General features: G+C 40.5%; 1 protein-coding gene across 10 annotated transcripts in view; it reads left to right on the top strand.

Moving 5' to 3' along the window:
• ESRRG (estrogen related receptor gamma) overlaps window positions 1-13,870 on the top strand; it is a 624,049-nt gene that overhangs the window by 50,308 nt on the left and 559,871 nt on the right. Inside the window, exon 1 of one of the 10 annotated variants that reach the window (XM_032317739.1) lies at window positions 5,572-6,503. The exons of 8 other annotated variants lie outside the window; for them this stretch is intronic. The gene's annotated coding sequence lies outside the window, so the exon portion shown is untranslated. Of the gene's footprint in view, window positions 1-5,571; window positions 6,504-13,870 lie in introns of those variants that run through there. One more of the 10 variants, XM_032317732.1, reaches the window with a different exon arrangement.

The following is a 13,870-nucleotide window of genomic DNA, read 5'->3' as shown; positions in this document are numbered from 1 at the left end:
CTTACACTCACCGAGGGGTACCCCCCATTTTATAGTGCATTTATACCATTATGCACGATATATTACCTGTACTTGTGAAGAAGCATCATCCATAGTTTTAAAATCAGGCCTTTGTTTATATTTCTTTTATGATGGATACTTTATTCATTAAACAGGGAAAGGATCAGAGTTACCTTAAAGGAGGTTGAATGTCTTTGGAATCTCTGTGATAAAATGCAAAACACTGGAGATTCGGAAGGTATTTTATTGACTTAGGGACCTGATGGCTGTTTCCGATGGCCCACCTGCTAAAATAAATAACCTGGATGGGACTCTAGGAAAGGTGCTAATTAATGAATGTGCTTATTTTACTTCCCTTATACGCAAATATGCATGCCTCACATTTTCATTTTTTACTGTTTTGAAGATTCAGATTCAAGATGTTAACGTTATGTGAAGCATAGCGAAACTTTTGTGTTATTCTGATAGATACTTCTACAGTAGAATAAACAGTGTTTCCGGATATCTGTGTTACCAGAGTGGCCCATTTAAATTCATTCTTGCTCTAAGATATATTAGGTTAATAAGGCTGATTTTATGACCAATATAATTTATATTCACAAATACCTGTTTTTATTAGCACAATTATAGATTGTGAAGCAGATTTCCATATGTGTTAAATATAAGAACAAGAATAACTAACATGTGTACCGAGTTACAGTAGATAACCATACATTATCCACAAGCTACTCCTTGGAAGAATATTTATGGCACTTTCTTACTCAAGAAGGCAATCAGTTTTTACAATATATAAACATTATAAGAAAATAGATTCTTTTATCAGAATTTCTTCCCCGCTTCCATCTTTCCCTTTCTCTTTTCCTCCTTCTCTCCCTTCCTTTTCTTTCTTCTCGTAATTGGGGGGAAAATCTAATGACTTTTTTTTTTTTTTTTGGTGGGACATGCGTAATTACTTATCACACATTTCTATTAAAAATGGAGCTTTAACAAGCAACCCAACATGATTTTTGGAATATATCTTCTGTCTACCAGTGTTCTTGAGGAAAATGTAAGGTTGCAGAAGTCATTTCATGCCCTGTATGTTTTCAAACATAAATCAGGAAAATTGTTAGCGAGTTATAGCTCTTCTTAGAGACTGTGGCTATTGTGCTATAGTAAACACAGGCTATATATTTTTCCAAGTTATTATGTGTGGAGGGAAATCCAAAGTTGGCTATTTAGATGAACAGTTTAATTCAGTTATTAGAAATTCATTTTCTATTTAGTAGGAACATTTATTTTCCAAAGGTTGCAGAAATGGGACATAATACCTGATGATCCTTTGGCTCAATCACCTTCAGAGCTAGAAATTTGCTCTTTTGGGCTAATGTGTCTATGGCTGAACATCGATCTTTAGCTAAGGATGAGTTGAAATGGTCATAAGCATAGTTTATAGTATGTTCGGGTTGTCTTCTGTATCTGAGAACAGGGAACCTTTGTTTCTTCATTTATAAATGAGGGCATTTGACTTGATGGTCACCAACTTACTTCACCTCTGTGACTCTACATTAAATGATTGATTAGTAATGAATCGACCAATTAATTATACTGCTGTTGATTTCCATTCTATCAACTAATTATTTACTGAAGTCTGGCCTTTGGCCATGACCAGAAATATTAGGAGGTAGAGTAAGAAATGAGCTCAGGTTTAGTGGTTTGAAATGAAAGCCTCATGAAATTTAGACAGTCAGATTTACATAAAAACTTTTCATTTGTAGATCAATTATGAGCTATTCAAAACACACTTTTTCCCCTACATAAAACAATCTTAAATACTGACTCCTTTCACTAGAATAGACTGTAAAAGCCTATGTTAACTTATTGGAGTGAAATACTGTGTATCAGTGATGAAAAAATATGAAAAAGAGTTCTATTATGATACAAGTGATAAACATAACATAAAGGCAATAAAACTGAATGATAGTTTATCACTTATCTAGACTCTGGAGGGTTGATGTTTAAGAGAAATGCACATATAACTGGGAGTTAAAAAGATAGATGGAAACCATTGTAGAGTGTGTGAAAGGGATTTTTAAGAAACTTTCAGGATTTTTAGAGGCTGGTTGCAAAGTATATGGCTTTCCTTTCCCTTGGAATAGTGTAACATTAGCACTACTTCCAAGTTTATCACCTGTGATAAGATTTGTTTTTTGACACCCAAATGCACTGAAAAGCAGGAGAGTGAATAAAAATGGAGAGAAAAATTATTCTCTGAAGTAATTGGCCCAGACGTGAGAGACACAAAGATGGAAGGCATGTGAAGGTAGAGGAGAGAGGTGGTGCGTGCGTGTGTGCGTGCGTGCGTGCGTGCGTGTGTATGTCTCAGACAGCCTGGTCTGCAGTTAATTGATGGTTGGATGAGAAATCAAAAGGAAAAAGGTGGAAACTAAGGTGTGCACATCCTTCCTCAAGGGAAAGTATGTTACAGTGTGTTATGTGGAAAAGCTTACAAGTCAGAGTGAGGGCATCCATTTTAACATTTTGCTGGGTCACTTATGGCCTGTATGATCTTGTGACACTATTAAATTCTCTGAATTTGTCTTATCTGTAAAGATGTAAATAATAGGAGCATCTACTTCCAAGTTGGCTGTGAGGGTTGAGTGAGACTCATGGATATAAAGCCCTTGAGAACTATATTTAGTTTTATGTGGTGAGAAAAAGTCATTGGGTCAACCCAGGTTTGACAGAGTCCCAGGCCAACTTGTTTGGCTCCAAAGTGGTCTTTCATAGGCATATTTTTTATTCTGTGGTCCAAGAACTGTGGTAGGTATTTTCCATATTACTTTATTTAGGGAGGAAGCAGGAAGTAGTATGCTATTGGACAGTTGACTGTAGCAAGCATGATAATCTTAACTTACACAATGTCAGTACCTAAGGAGAGTGTTTACATTCCCTTGCAGATGGCCACAGCTTGTGTAAAAAAAAATTGAATGACTTTAAAAATATGGATAAAAATTTTTAAAAAACTGAATGATTTTGGAAACCAAAAACAGTGTATTCAGAAATGGTTTTGCTTGTCTCAAACACTGCCTGTGATTTGTACTTTTGCCATGACATTGATATTAATCTAAATTTCCTGGATTTTTGTTAAGGCGGAAGCAATCATTGTTTGGCAGTATGTGCTTAAAAATAATGATACAAATTCCAGTTAAAAAAAAAAAAAAAGATTTCCAGGATGCAACAGAACTAATTAATGTAATACATGAGTTGAACTGCAAGCTCTAGATACTCTACAGATCTTTCAAGAATTTTTTTTTAATTTTTTATTAACATATAATGTATTATTAGCCCCAGGGGTACAGGTCTGTGAATCACCAGGTTTACACACTTCATAGCACTCACCATAGCATATACCTTCCCCAGTGTCCATAACCCAATCACCCTCTCACTAACACTCCCCCCTCCCCCAGCAACCCTCAGTTTGTTTTGTGAGGTTAAGAGTCTCTTATGGTTTGTCTCCCTCCCGATCCCATTTTTTTTTTTAAGATTTATTTATTTATTTGACAGACAGAGATCACAAGTAGGCAGAGAGGCAGGCAGAGAGAGAGGGGGAAGCAGGCTCCCCGCCAAGCAGAGAGCCCGATACAGAGCTCAGTCCCAGGACACTGGGATCATGACCTGAACCCAAGGCAGAGGCTTAACCCACTGAGCCACGCAGGCCCCTTCCCCCGATCCCATCTTGAAGAATATTTTTATTTTTATGTATGATTCAGTGATAAATATTGAGCCAATTCCTCCATCAGGAGTGGTCTACATCTTCAAGAACAAAATGAAGCAGTAGATCAATAAATTTGGGTTGTTTTATAGATACTACATTTGAGAAAAAAAAGGCAGATCCAAAAATGTGCTGAGATTGTACCTGAGCCTGGCCCGGTGCTCTGCTCTGATTCACAAGGTAATGCAGTTCTACAGTTTGTGATCTGTTAACCTAGAAACTGAAGGGAACCTAGAAATCAGGATGTCATAGGATCAAGTTTGAATTTAAAAGTAAATATTTAATCGCTCTTATCAACGTTCATTAGGCCCTCAAAGTAGAGAATATATGCTGAAGAGGAAACAAAGAAAACAATCTTTGGGAGGTTTAATCATGTGTCATTAAAAACTTTGACAGGTATATAATTATTTGGAAATAATTGAAGACACAGATAGCATGAGTACCAGAAGGCCACAAATTGCCTCCAAATCTTTATCTGATGGGGAGTTCTATTTTTCTGTGACATTGACAGTAGATTGCAAAATGGACTCAGCTTGAGTTTCTTTTAAATATAGGAAAAATTTAAATGCAGAGTATGCTCACGTATCACGCTAGATCTGTCAGAGAATACAAAGTAATTTTAAGATACAGTCACTCTAAGTCGATCTTTAGGGAAGTACAGTATATATATATACATGGAATAGTACAATAAGGATGGCAGTATAATGCAGAATTATGCAAAAAATGAATTATTTTTGGCAAATTCATATCTATACACTGTGAAACGTATAAAACGGAGTCAGAGCTTGGGTTGGCGTTCAGTGTGTCATTTACTAGGCGTATAGCCCTTGCTGCTTTAAGCTTTGGTTTTGCCATTTGCAAACTGGGTACAGTTTTATCTGTCTCACAAGACTCTTAGGAGGCTCAAACGAGAAGAGTATTTGAAAGTGTGTTTATGCTTTATGATAGAGATGAGACAAACTATAGGAAGGATGGCAGAAAGAGAGCGCCAACCGCGCTCGAGCGTGGGGGCCCGTGTCTCAGTTGACTTTGTGCCCCCCACCCCCCTGCCCGCCGTGTCTGGCACTGTGCCGATCTGCCAGAGGAGGCTCAGGAAATGTGTGTGTGTGCTTGCATGCCACGTACTGTGGCAAGCCCTTGACATATGTTACCTTTTCCATCTTCACAGTCATCTAGTGCTGTAGATCCGTTGTCACTGTTTCCTAGATGAGGAAACAGACATTCCGAGATTTCAAGCAGCTCCCACCCTCCTGTAAGTAGGAAGTACCAGGGTCAGGGTGAGGAGCTACATCTGCGTGGTACCAGGGCCCAGATTCTTCTCATTATGTCACGTGGGCTCTCCAACGTAAGGGAATTAGGATTTTTGGACAACAGCGTGGCCAAAATAAAAAGCCAAGGCCTTGGGTAATACTGTGCCCGTTGCACAGGCAGCTCCTCGACTGGCTTTCAGATAAGTAGGAGAACACTTCTCTGTGCTGTCTGACACCGTGAACATGGCCTTTTGTTCAACTGTCAGGTCTGATTTCTGCCCTTGGAAGTAAAATGCACAACAGTGAGAAAAGAGCATCTAGTATCCCATAACCTAGACTTGTCATGGGGACAGAAGGAGAAGAAGGGCCACGGGGAACACAGACAAAGTGGTTCACCAGTAGCTTGGATTAAGTTGGTTACACTGACGGGTCTCCCTCTCTCACTCTCTTGTTCTCACGCTTTCCGTCTCTGACACTCTCTCACTGCCCCTCTCGGAGTTAGCGAAGGCTAGCACTTCCATTCTTTTCCATCTTTGGGGGGGATGAGGAAGGTGACTCCACGACTGAGGGGCGTACCCCGAGTTCTTCACTGCTAGCTTCCTGTCCGTATCCTCACGGCCTCTCCATACCGGCGGCTTCTCCTACGTGAAGTTTTGCCGTCATGCCTGGTTTGTAACGAACAATAATAAAATGGCCTCCAACGAAGCAGTGACTTTAAAGCTCCAGACTCTGGGCTGGGAAGCAGGACACAGCGTGAGTTACCACACCACGCTCTCCTCTATTTTTGCCCCCCTCTGTTTATTGGGAAGGAACATCAGGAGAGTGTTAACTTCTCAAGAGGAGGAACACACTGTGGCTTTGCAGGTTTACATAAGACACAGATGGGAAAAAAAAAAATTTTTTTAAACTTGGGATGCATTAAAAAAAATTCTGTGACAACACAGTGCGTGGTAGATGAGGAGAGCAGAGACCAGAGACCGTATTTAAGATAAGTGCAGACGATACCTTGCACCGTTGCCGGAGACCAGTTGGTAACAGTGTTTGGTTTCCCGGGAACTGCGCTAACATGCCCGAGATGAACCCCAGTGGGGGGACACGTTCCACGGCCGTCCCCGACCTGTGGTAAGTCGGCTGGGTTGAATTGTGTGAAGTTGTCAAAGGTTGCTCTGCTCTCCAGCCCTTGGCACCAGCTCCGCTGAAATGTGATGCCATTGGTTTTCAGTAAAGGTTCCTTTCTGCAGGGCTGCAAACACAGATCAGCTGCTACTGTGTATACACAACCGGGGAGCAGATCAACCGGCACAGTTAAAGCAGCCTTTTTAACCCTGAGACTTTCCAAGATCTCTTCTTCACGCAGGAAGTTTCCTTCTCTGTTGTCAGATTTAGCACCGTGCTCTTGTCATCAGATCCGAGCTAGGCTCCCTGCCGCACAGTAGAGAGGCTTCCTTAAGACATTTGTCCTTGAAACTGCACCAAACTCTTGGAAGAACCCAGAACGTGTAAGTATGTATGATTTAGGCAGCAATAGCACGGGGCAAAGCTGCAATCAACCATTATACAATATCCGATTAGCAGTGCAGGAGGGATTTTTCCGACGTTCTGTTACATTCATTTTCAATTCGTTCTGAGGAAACAAATCAATTCTAGCTTCTGATACAGTGACTTTGCAGTAGATGGGGTTGTAATATGTTAGCTTTAACTATTTGCTGTTCTCATTTAGCATTTAGATGTGACTTGTGGGACAATTATTGCAGGCATTAAACTATAAAACTTCTAAATTTTTATTAGCAATTATAATTGTTGGTCATGTCCATCTTGAGAAACAAGTTTGCTTTGGGGACTGTTTTTAAAGAATTAACCACATCAATTCACAGACAATAGAATGAATTTGTACCGTTCTCGCTCTCAGTAAAACATATTAGTTTGCAGTTTTAATTTACTCGTAAAGAGCATTCCACTGAGGTTTTGCCTTAATTGAATCCTACCCAGGGCTGTCTGTCTGGTGTTTTACTGTCTTGTATGTATGTGTTTAAGTTACTTTGCTGGGATTGCAGTCTGGTGAAATCTGTGTTTAGGCACTCTCTGGATCCTGAGAACATTCGCAGAAGATAAAGTCTCATGGAATTTTGAGGGGTGCTGGGTTTGTTTTAAAGGGTGGTCGTATTACCCTTGAAAGATTTTTCGATGTCCCACACGAATGGCTGTTGGATGTAGACCACAGACCAAATGCTCTCAGAGTCGAAGTCAGGTCTCAGCTTGTCCACTTTCGTAACTCCAACCAGTAAAAGCCCATGCCCCCTTCCTATCAATTTTTAATATGCGCCAATACTTACGTTTATAAGATTAATTTCTCTCAGATTAGTCTGATGGATAGCTGGATTGTGGTTTCTTAAGAGCTTGCTCCCTGAAACCCACAGCAGAGCTGCGTGCCATTTAACTAGTGAATGTAAAAACGGGTAACCATGGATTCAGCCACCACTCGCTGCCAGTGCAATGACTTGTTGTAAACAATACAAATGAGCCAGGAGAGCAGAGGCAACCAGACATGAAATGATTTTAATAGAAATTACGGTAAAAGGTCATGTGATGTGGTATCTGCTTCTGTTCAGTTTTAAAGGGAAAGTCTGTCTTTTTTCCCCCGCCGCCCCCCACCCCCGCACACCTCTTTCCAGTCAACCCAAGTAGATGTCTTCCCAAACTTGGCAGGTCCTACTCTCTGCTTCCATGGAGAAGGGCGGCCAGTGTCATCCTGTATACAGTGTGGTGACTTATGGATTTTCACCGGTAAGTACCTTTATTTTAGAAACGAAAAGGAAATCTGTATCTTTCAGGGCTTCCTTCATGGAAGGTCATACTTAACGTGGGCTAGAAGTCCTCAAGCTTTGACCGAAGAGGAATAGGTCATTTTGTTCCTTAGCTTTTCTGGAATACAGTTATCTTTTCTCTCCTTTCCCACGTCTCTGGATTATTTTGGAACCTCGATCTCGCTGAAAACTGTTATTTGCTCTAGAAGCAACTTCTGCAGTATGGTAATGACACATGCAGATACCGGGAGAGGTGCTGGCTCTTAACGTCAGGGTTCTCACCCAGGCATACCTTGGCTGAGTTCTCTAAGGACCAAGTTTTACAGTCCCCTTTGCCTTTTGCTGGTAGAGATGGTTTCTGTATGTAAAAATTGTTGTATTCATAAATTTGCCTCTGACCAAGAAATGTTAACAACTTGTACCCATGTGAAGTGTTAACCTCAGGCTTTGTTTGGTGTACCGATACCAGCTATGCTTATTTAAAAGGAAATGAAAGGAAAAAACCTCTAGCCATAAAAGTTGGGGTGAAAAAGGGGACCCTTAGAAGCCAGATTTGGAGGGTGGACCTAGTGGGTGCCTGGTGCACAGGAATGAAAGGGCTCAGTCTCTGTGCTGGAGACCCGCAGGTACCCACAGGCATTTGAAGTCAAGGACTGTCTCTAGGTGTGCTGTGTCTCAAGGTGACACAGACCTGAGCTGGTCTCTTGAGCCACACCTCCGGCCACCTGCAGATGGTATAAATAATCGCATCATCGTGGAACAGAAGAGAATGCCGTGTTTATATTTTACCTCCTTTTAACATTCAGATGCTTCTGCATAGATGTGTAATTGTACATGTGTAGATGCATGCGGAGTAATGGAGCTTCAGGTGTTGATTTTTCTGTTACTGCTTTGCCTTCTGCAGACCTAATCAGCACGTGAAAAAGCATTGACTTGTAATTTACAATCTCAGTAGGATGTAAGAGCCATCAGCCCCTCTTTATGCCCCAAAGAGTTTTATCTATTGAACTAGTTTTTTTTTTTTAATCTCTAAGTGTTAACATAGTGTTTATATTTAAGCTTTTTTCAAAAACCAAGCTTTTTAAGGTGTTGGAGTGCCGCACTGCATGCTTGGACTGAAACATTCTTCAGAAGGTCATGGTTAGCTGTGACCTCACGGTTTACTGTTCTAATACTAGCTTTGCTTATCAAGAATAAGTGAAAGAAAAGACTCTAGTAATTCATGTTGAGGGAAAAGGGAGCAATTTCAAAGCAGACGTGGAAATTCCAAGTAGGGTTTTAGGTAAATTATAATTAAAACTTTGTTTTCACTTTTCCTGGCCTTGATTCTCCAAGTTGAAGGGTAGGAATAAAGTGTTGGCTACCGGGTAGTAAGGAGCAAAATCCTGGAGTCAGACTTGGGTTGCAGTCTTTGCTCTGGACCCCACGATGCTTAGGATTTGGGGCAAAGTTTCTTCATGTCTTTGAGCTGCCCCATGCTCATCTCTAGATTGAAGATAATAATGCACACCCGTGTGTGAAGGAAAGGGTTAAAGGAGAAAATGCACAGAAAGTATTTCATACCATGCCTGGCACATAGCAAGTGTCCAATAAACTCTTGCCAGTTTCCTTATTTTTGTTAATTGAGGAACGTTGTGCTTAAGTAGAATCCTGCTACTTAACCAGTGTTAAGTATCCTGCTGCCAACCAGTGTTGAACTAGAGAGAGACAGTATTCAGATCCTAAGTTGGTCTTTTTCGACAACTGTCTGCGGCAGTAACTTGTCATCACGTAGGACATGGTGATTCAGTTTGTAGCATAGTGTAGTGTTTCATAGAACCCTTACTAAAAGCCAGAAGTAGCCCCTTATTACTGTATTTTTTTTTCATTTATTTCCAAATAATTTAGGAAAATTATTATTTTTTAAATTTAGGATTTCTGATGCTTTGGGTATTAAGGCGACATGTACATTTTGTCTGTGATCCTGTTGCTAGAGTTGAGAGCAGAAGGACACTTGAAGGTTTAAGAAACTGATAATTAAATTAATCCTAAAAGCTTAAAAGTAGTGGTAGATAATGATATGTACTAAAGAGCAGTAATAATTAACAGGCTAGTAAACGTGGAGGTTATAAGCTACTAAAGAGACATTTCTTGGGAGGATTGTAGACATGGTCACTGACCTTTCACCTTCCTTCCTAAGGGCCTGCTTCTCTCTTTCCTCCTTCTGTCTTTTCCCCCTTTCTTCTTTCTCTACCCCTTCTTCCTTCCTTCCTTCCTTCCCTTTAGCTCTTATATATTATCTCCGCTACATAGCATTTTCTTTTTCTCTGTGAACCATAAAGGTTCAAGGAAGAGAAAAAAGAGGAACAGGAGACCCATGGTCTTTTCATGCTAGCTCTGATTTTATAAATGGAAAGTTTAAGAGGAGTCAGAAAAATCTGTTTTCTTTCTCTTGCTATTGAATTGGAGAGGCACATCTGAGGTGACCTGCAGACCCCAGGGAAGCCTTGCTCAGTAACTATTTGTTGATTCATTGATTAAACGGCATGGAGAGAAGGGACATCAAGCACGGAGATTCCCTCAGTACTGAAAGCTTTGAAACCCCAAGCCACCATGTGCAGTAGGATGGCTTCTCTGTGACCTTCCAACAACTAATCTCCTTTAAGAACTGAATCAAAGCGGTTAAGGGATTTTGTCAGATGGATTTTTGCCTACAGTTGGGTTTTTGGCAGTTGCATGTAGAACGCAATACATTCTTCACAAGGATATGAAATTTTTTTTCTGAAAGGAATGAAGACAAGGTGCCAACAGAGATCTCCAGAGAGGGACTCTTGTTTACCCACGGTACTGTTCAGGCAGGGACAGCTGCAAGGTGGATGACTTTCTCACACTTCCCGCCAACCTTCTCCTTCACCACCCGTGTCTGATGGTCTAGTCAACAAGCTCACTCATGCAGTGGGTGCCTCTCCATAATCTTCTCTTCCAAGGGCAGAGAAAAAGCCTGTGATTAGAATTGATATCATATGAGTCGCAAAAGACATCCACTGTCTACTTCTAGGGACATCATAGAGTATAGAAGTTATTTTAATGGGCAAACAACTTACTCAGAGTCATACAACCTAGGAGTTGTGAAAACAGGAGTAGGACTTGGGATTTCTGATTCCCAAACTAGTGCTTTTCGGAGAGCTCTTGCCTTCTGGTGTACAGACTACAAAAAAGACAGCTTATATTATAGTGGAAAAAAAAATCTAGATTAGGAAATGGCTAATCTCTCCTAAAGGAGTGGCTCATATGAGTACTGTAGGTCTGGTTCTAGTCCTTCAGTGATAATTTAGAAACCCTGTGATCTTCGGGAAAGACACTTAACCATTCTGAGCTACGGTTTCTTTCATTGTAAAACTGATATTAAAATAACTGTCACGCGTGCGTTTTAGGTTGCATTGAGGATTCTGTATGATTATATGTGGATATTAGCTTGTCCAATGCTTGACAGGAGACAGGTAGCAGTAAGCATTATTGACATTCCTCTTCCCTTTCCAAGGTCAGTGGTGGAGTCATGGATGGTAGAATTATGGGAATGGGCTTTTCTGGATGCATCCGGAATGGTATAGCTCGGTGGTGTTCAAGATTTTCTACTGCTACAACACATATCAGAAACGAATGTGAAGTGTTACCACATGCCTGGCCCAGAGGGATCCATTAGTCATGATCTGATAGTGGTGACCATGGTGGTGATGGAGGTTGGTGGGGGAGGTGCACATACCATGGGTGATCCTGGGGTATGAGCAGCTCCCAAGGCTTTGGCTTGGATTGTGCTGCTGTCTTTCCTACATTAGAGAAGAGATAAGAATGGTGGTGGGCAAGAGCCAGGTCACTTTAAGTGCAACTACACTCATTTCAGTTAAAAAAATAATAATAATAACCAGCAGCCTTCAGTGCTTTATTCCTGGTAATAATATCCAGTTTATCTAGAAGATACCATCCTTCCTGGAAGAATGTAATTTTGAAAGATGGTTTCCATCACAGCTCTGGAACTAGACTCCATGGGTTTGAATCTTGGATCAACCACTCACTAGCAGTGATGATCTAAGGAAATGCGTGAGCCAGTCTTATAAGTCTCTATCCCCTCACCTTGAATTGGAACAATAATGGTAAACACTTGATGGGATTGTTAGGAGGATTACATGGGTTCACACATATAAAGTACTAGGAAAAATGTCTGGTACATAGTACATGCTCAGTGCTAGTAATTTTTAGAGGTTTCTCTCTCCAAGCTATTTCACGGAGAGTATCCTATCTTAAGATTCTCTCTGAAAATTGACATTATTAATGTTATCCTTGTAGTCATTAGTGTATAAAACTGTATTTTTAGTTTTAACAAAATAAAAGCTGCTCTTTATTGTAGTGTACTCACCACTTACCCAGGCATTATGTCATGTGTATTCTATGGCATCTAAATTAATCTAATTCCCCCATTACTCTTATGTGATAGTGTTACCCCCATCATACAAATGAGAAAATTGAACCTCCAAGAGGGGATAGAACTTACCCAGCTTATGAGTGACAGATCCAAGCCTCAAATGTGTAATCTTCCCTACATGTCTTCCCCACACAACCTCATTAAGTTGTAGACAATTTGCAGGGGTGGTGGGAAAGGTGTATTTTCTGGAATGAAAAAGAAATGATGAAATGGGTTTACTATAGCACATTCCAAAGATTCAGACCAGAAACAGAGAAGATGATCATTGTAAAAAGCAACTTAATTTCATTACTCAATAATCAGAAAATCTAGAAATATAACTTAATTCTATCTTATGGACAGGAAAAGGTGAGAGACCGAGGTGGGGAAGGATCATGGATAATGAGGAGGAGGAAAATGAGTCAGAGACAGAGACAGAGAGACAGAGACTGAAAGAATGAGGCAGAGGTATACATTAAATGCCTTTCATTTAACACTCAAGCAGTCCCGGAGTTAGATAGTCTAGGACCATCAACCTGATTCTAGACATTATTTTTTCCAAGACAACAAAACTGAAAATAATGGTTTTGGGATTTGCCTTACGATATTTTACCTTTAAACCCAGTACACTCTTCTACTTCATCATTCTGCCTTTGGAGACACAGAGGTTGATAGAAAGCTATGGATAGATACATGGAAGGAAAGACTGATGTGTTCATTGACACAAGGACAAATTACGTTAGAGCCCCCCTTTTTTGTCTTCAGATAGTAACACTGAAGATTTTCTAAAGTCACGTTGTGGTTTTGCAACTATAGGCATAAGTTAGATTAAGCTACATACAGGAGATCAGGTGTTTAGTGATATTTAATGGTTTTTATTTAAAAGTAGATTTACTTCTGTTATTGAATTGCTTTTCAAAAAGAAAATCTTTTGAGTTAAATAAATCACATTTCTTCCCAATTTTACAGATGAAGAAATTGTGTTCTGCAGAAATTCAATGATCTCCATAAAATCATAGCAACTTCTAGCAGATGTGAAAGCCATTCTCTGGTCTTGAGCCTCCAGGAAAAGATTTTTCTTTTTCCTGTGATGATCTCTTCTAATTGGTATGGTTATCATATCACCAACTTCTGAAAACTTGGGGACACATGACAGAGGAGGGTCACACTGGTGTACATAATGAGTGCCTGTCTGGGAAGTAGACTCAGAGGATGACCCTTTGGTGAAGGTTTTGCTATGGCTTTTCAGTTTGGAATACCATCATCTGATCTTTGAAGAATGGTGTAAGTGTTATGGTTTACAACATTTCTGCCCCCTTAGTTCCAGGCTGTGCACTGGAGAGAATCCTGTGCCTTCTTGTGCTTTAGCCTCCTGGGGTCCACCAGACGCTCCAGTGTCTTCCCCAGACAGTAGCCTGCTGCTCCCACATTATGTCCGACTGGCACTCTGTTTGTAGAGCAGATGGAGTTTCCTTCCAAGAGGAGCTTCCCACTCTGCATGTTTCTTTTGAGGATGTGGGTTGGGGTAAGTACAGGGGACCAGGAAAAGAGGGGAGATACCAAACGGGTGTGTGAGCAATAAGATGGAGTCCAATGAAAAAGGAGAGAGGGAAATCATTGTAAT

Source organism: Mustela erminea, chromosome 17 (genome assembly GCF_009829155.1).
Source record: "Mustela erminea isolate mMusErm1 chromosome 17, mMusErm1.Pri, whole genome shotgun sequence".
Classification (NCBI taxonomy): Eukaryota; Metazoa; Chordata; class Mammalia; order Carnivora; family Mustelidae; genus Mustela; species Mustela erminea.
The sequence above is the reverse complement of the archived record's forward strand: the minus strand, read 5'-3'. Positions and strand labels throughout refer to the sequence as shown.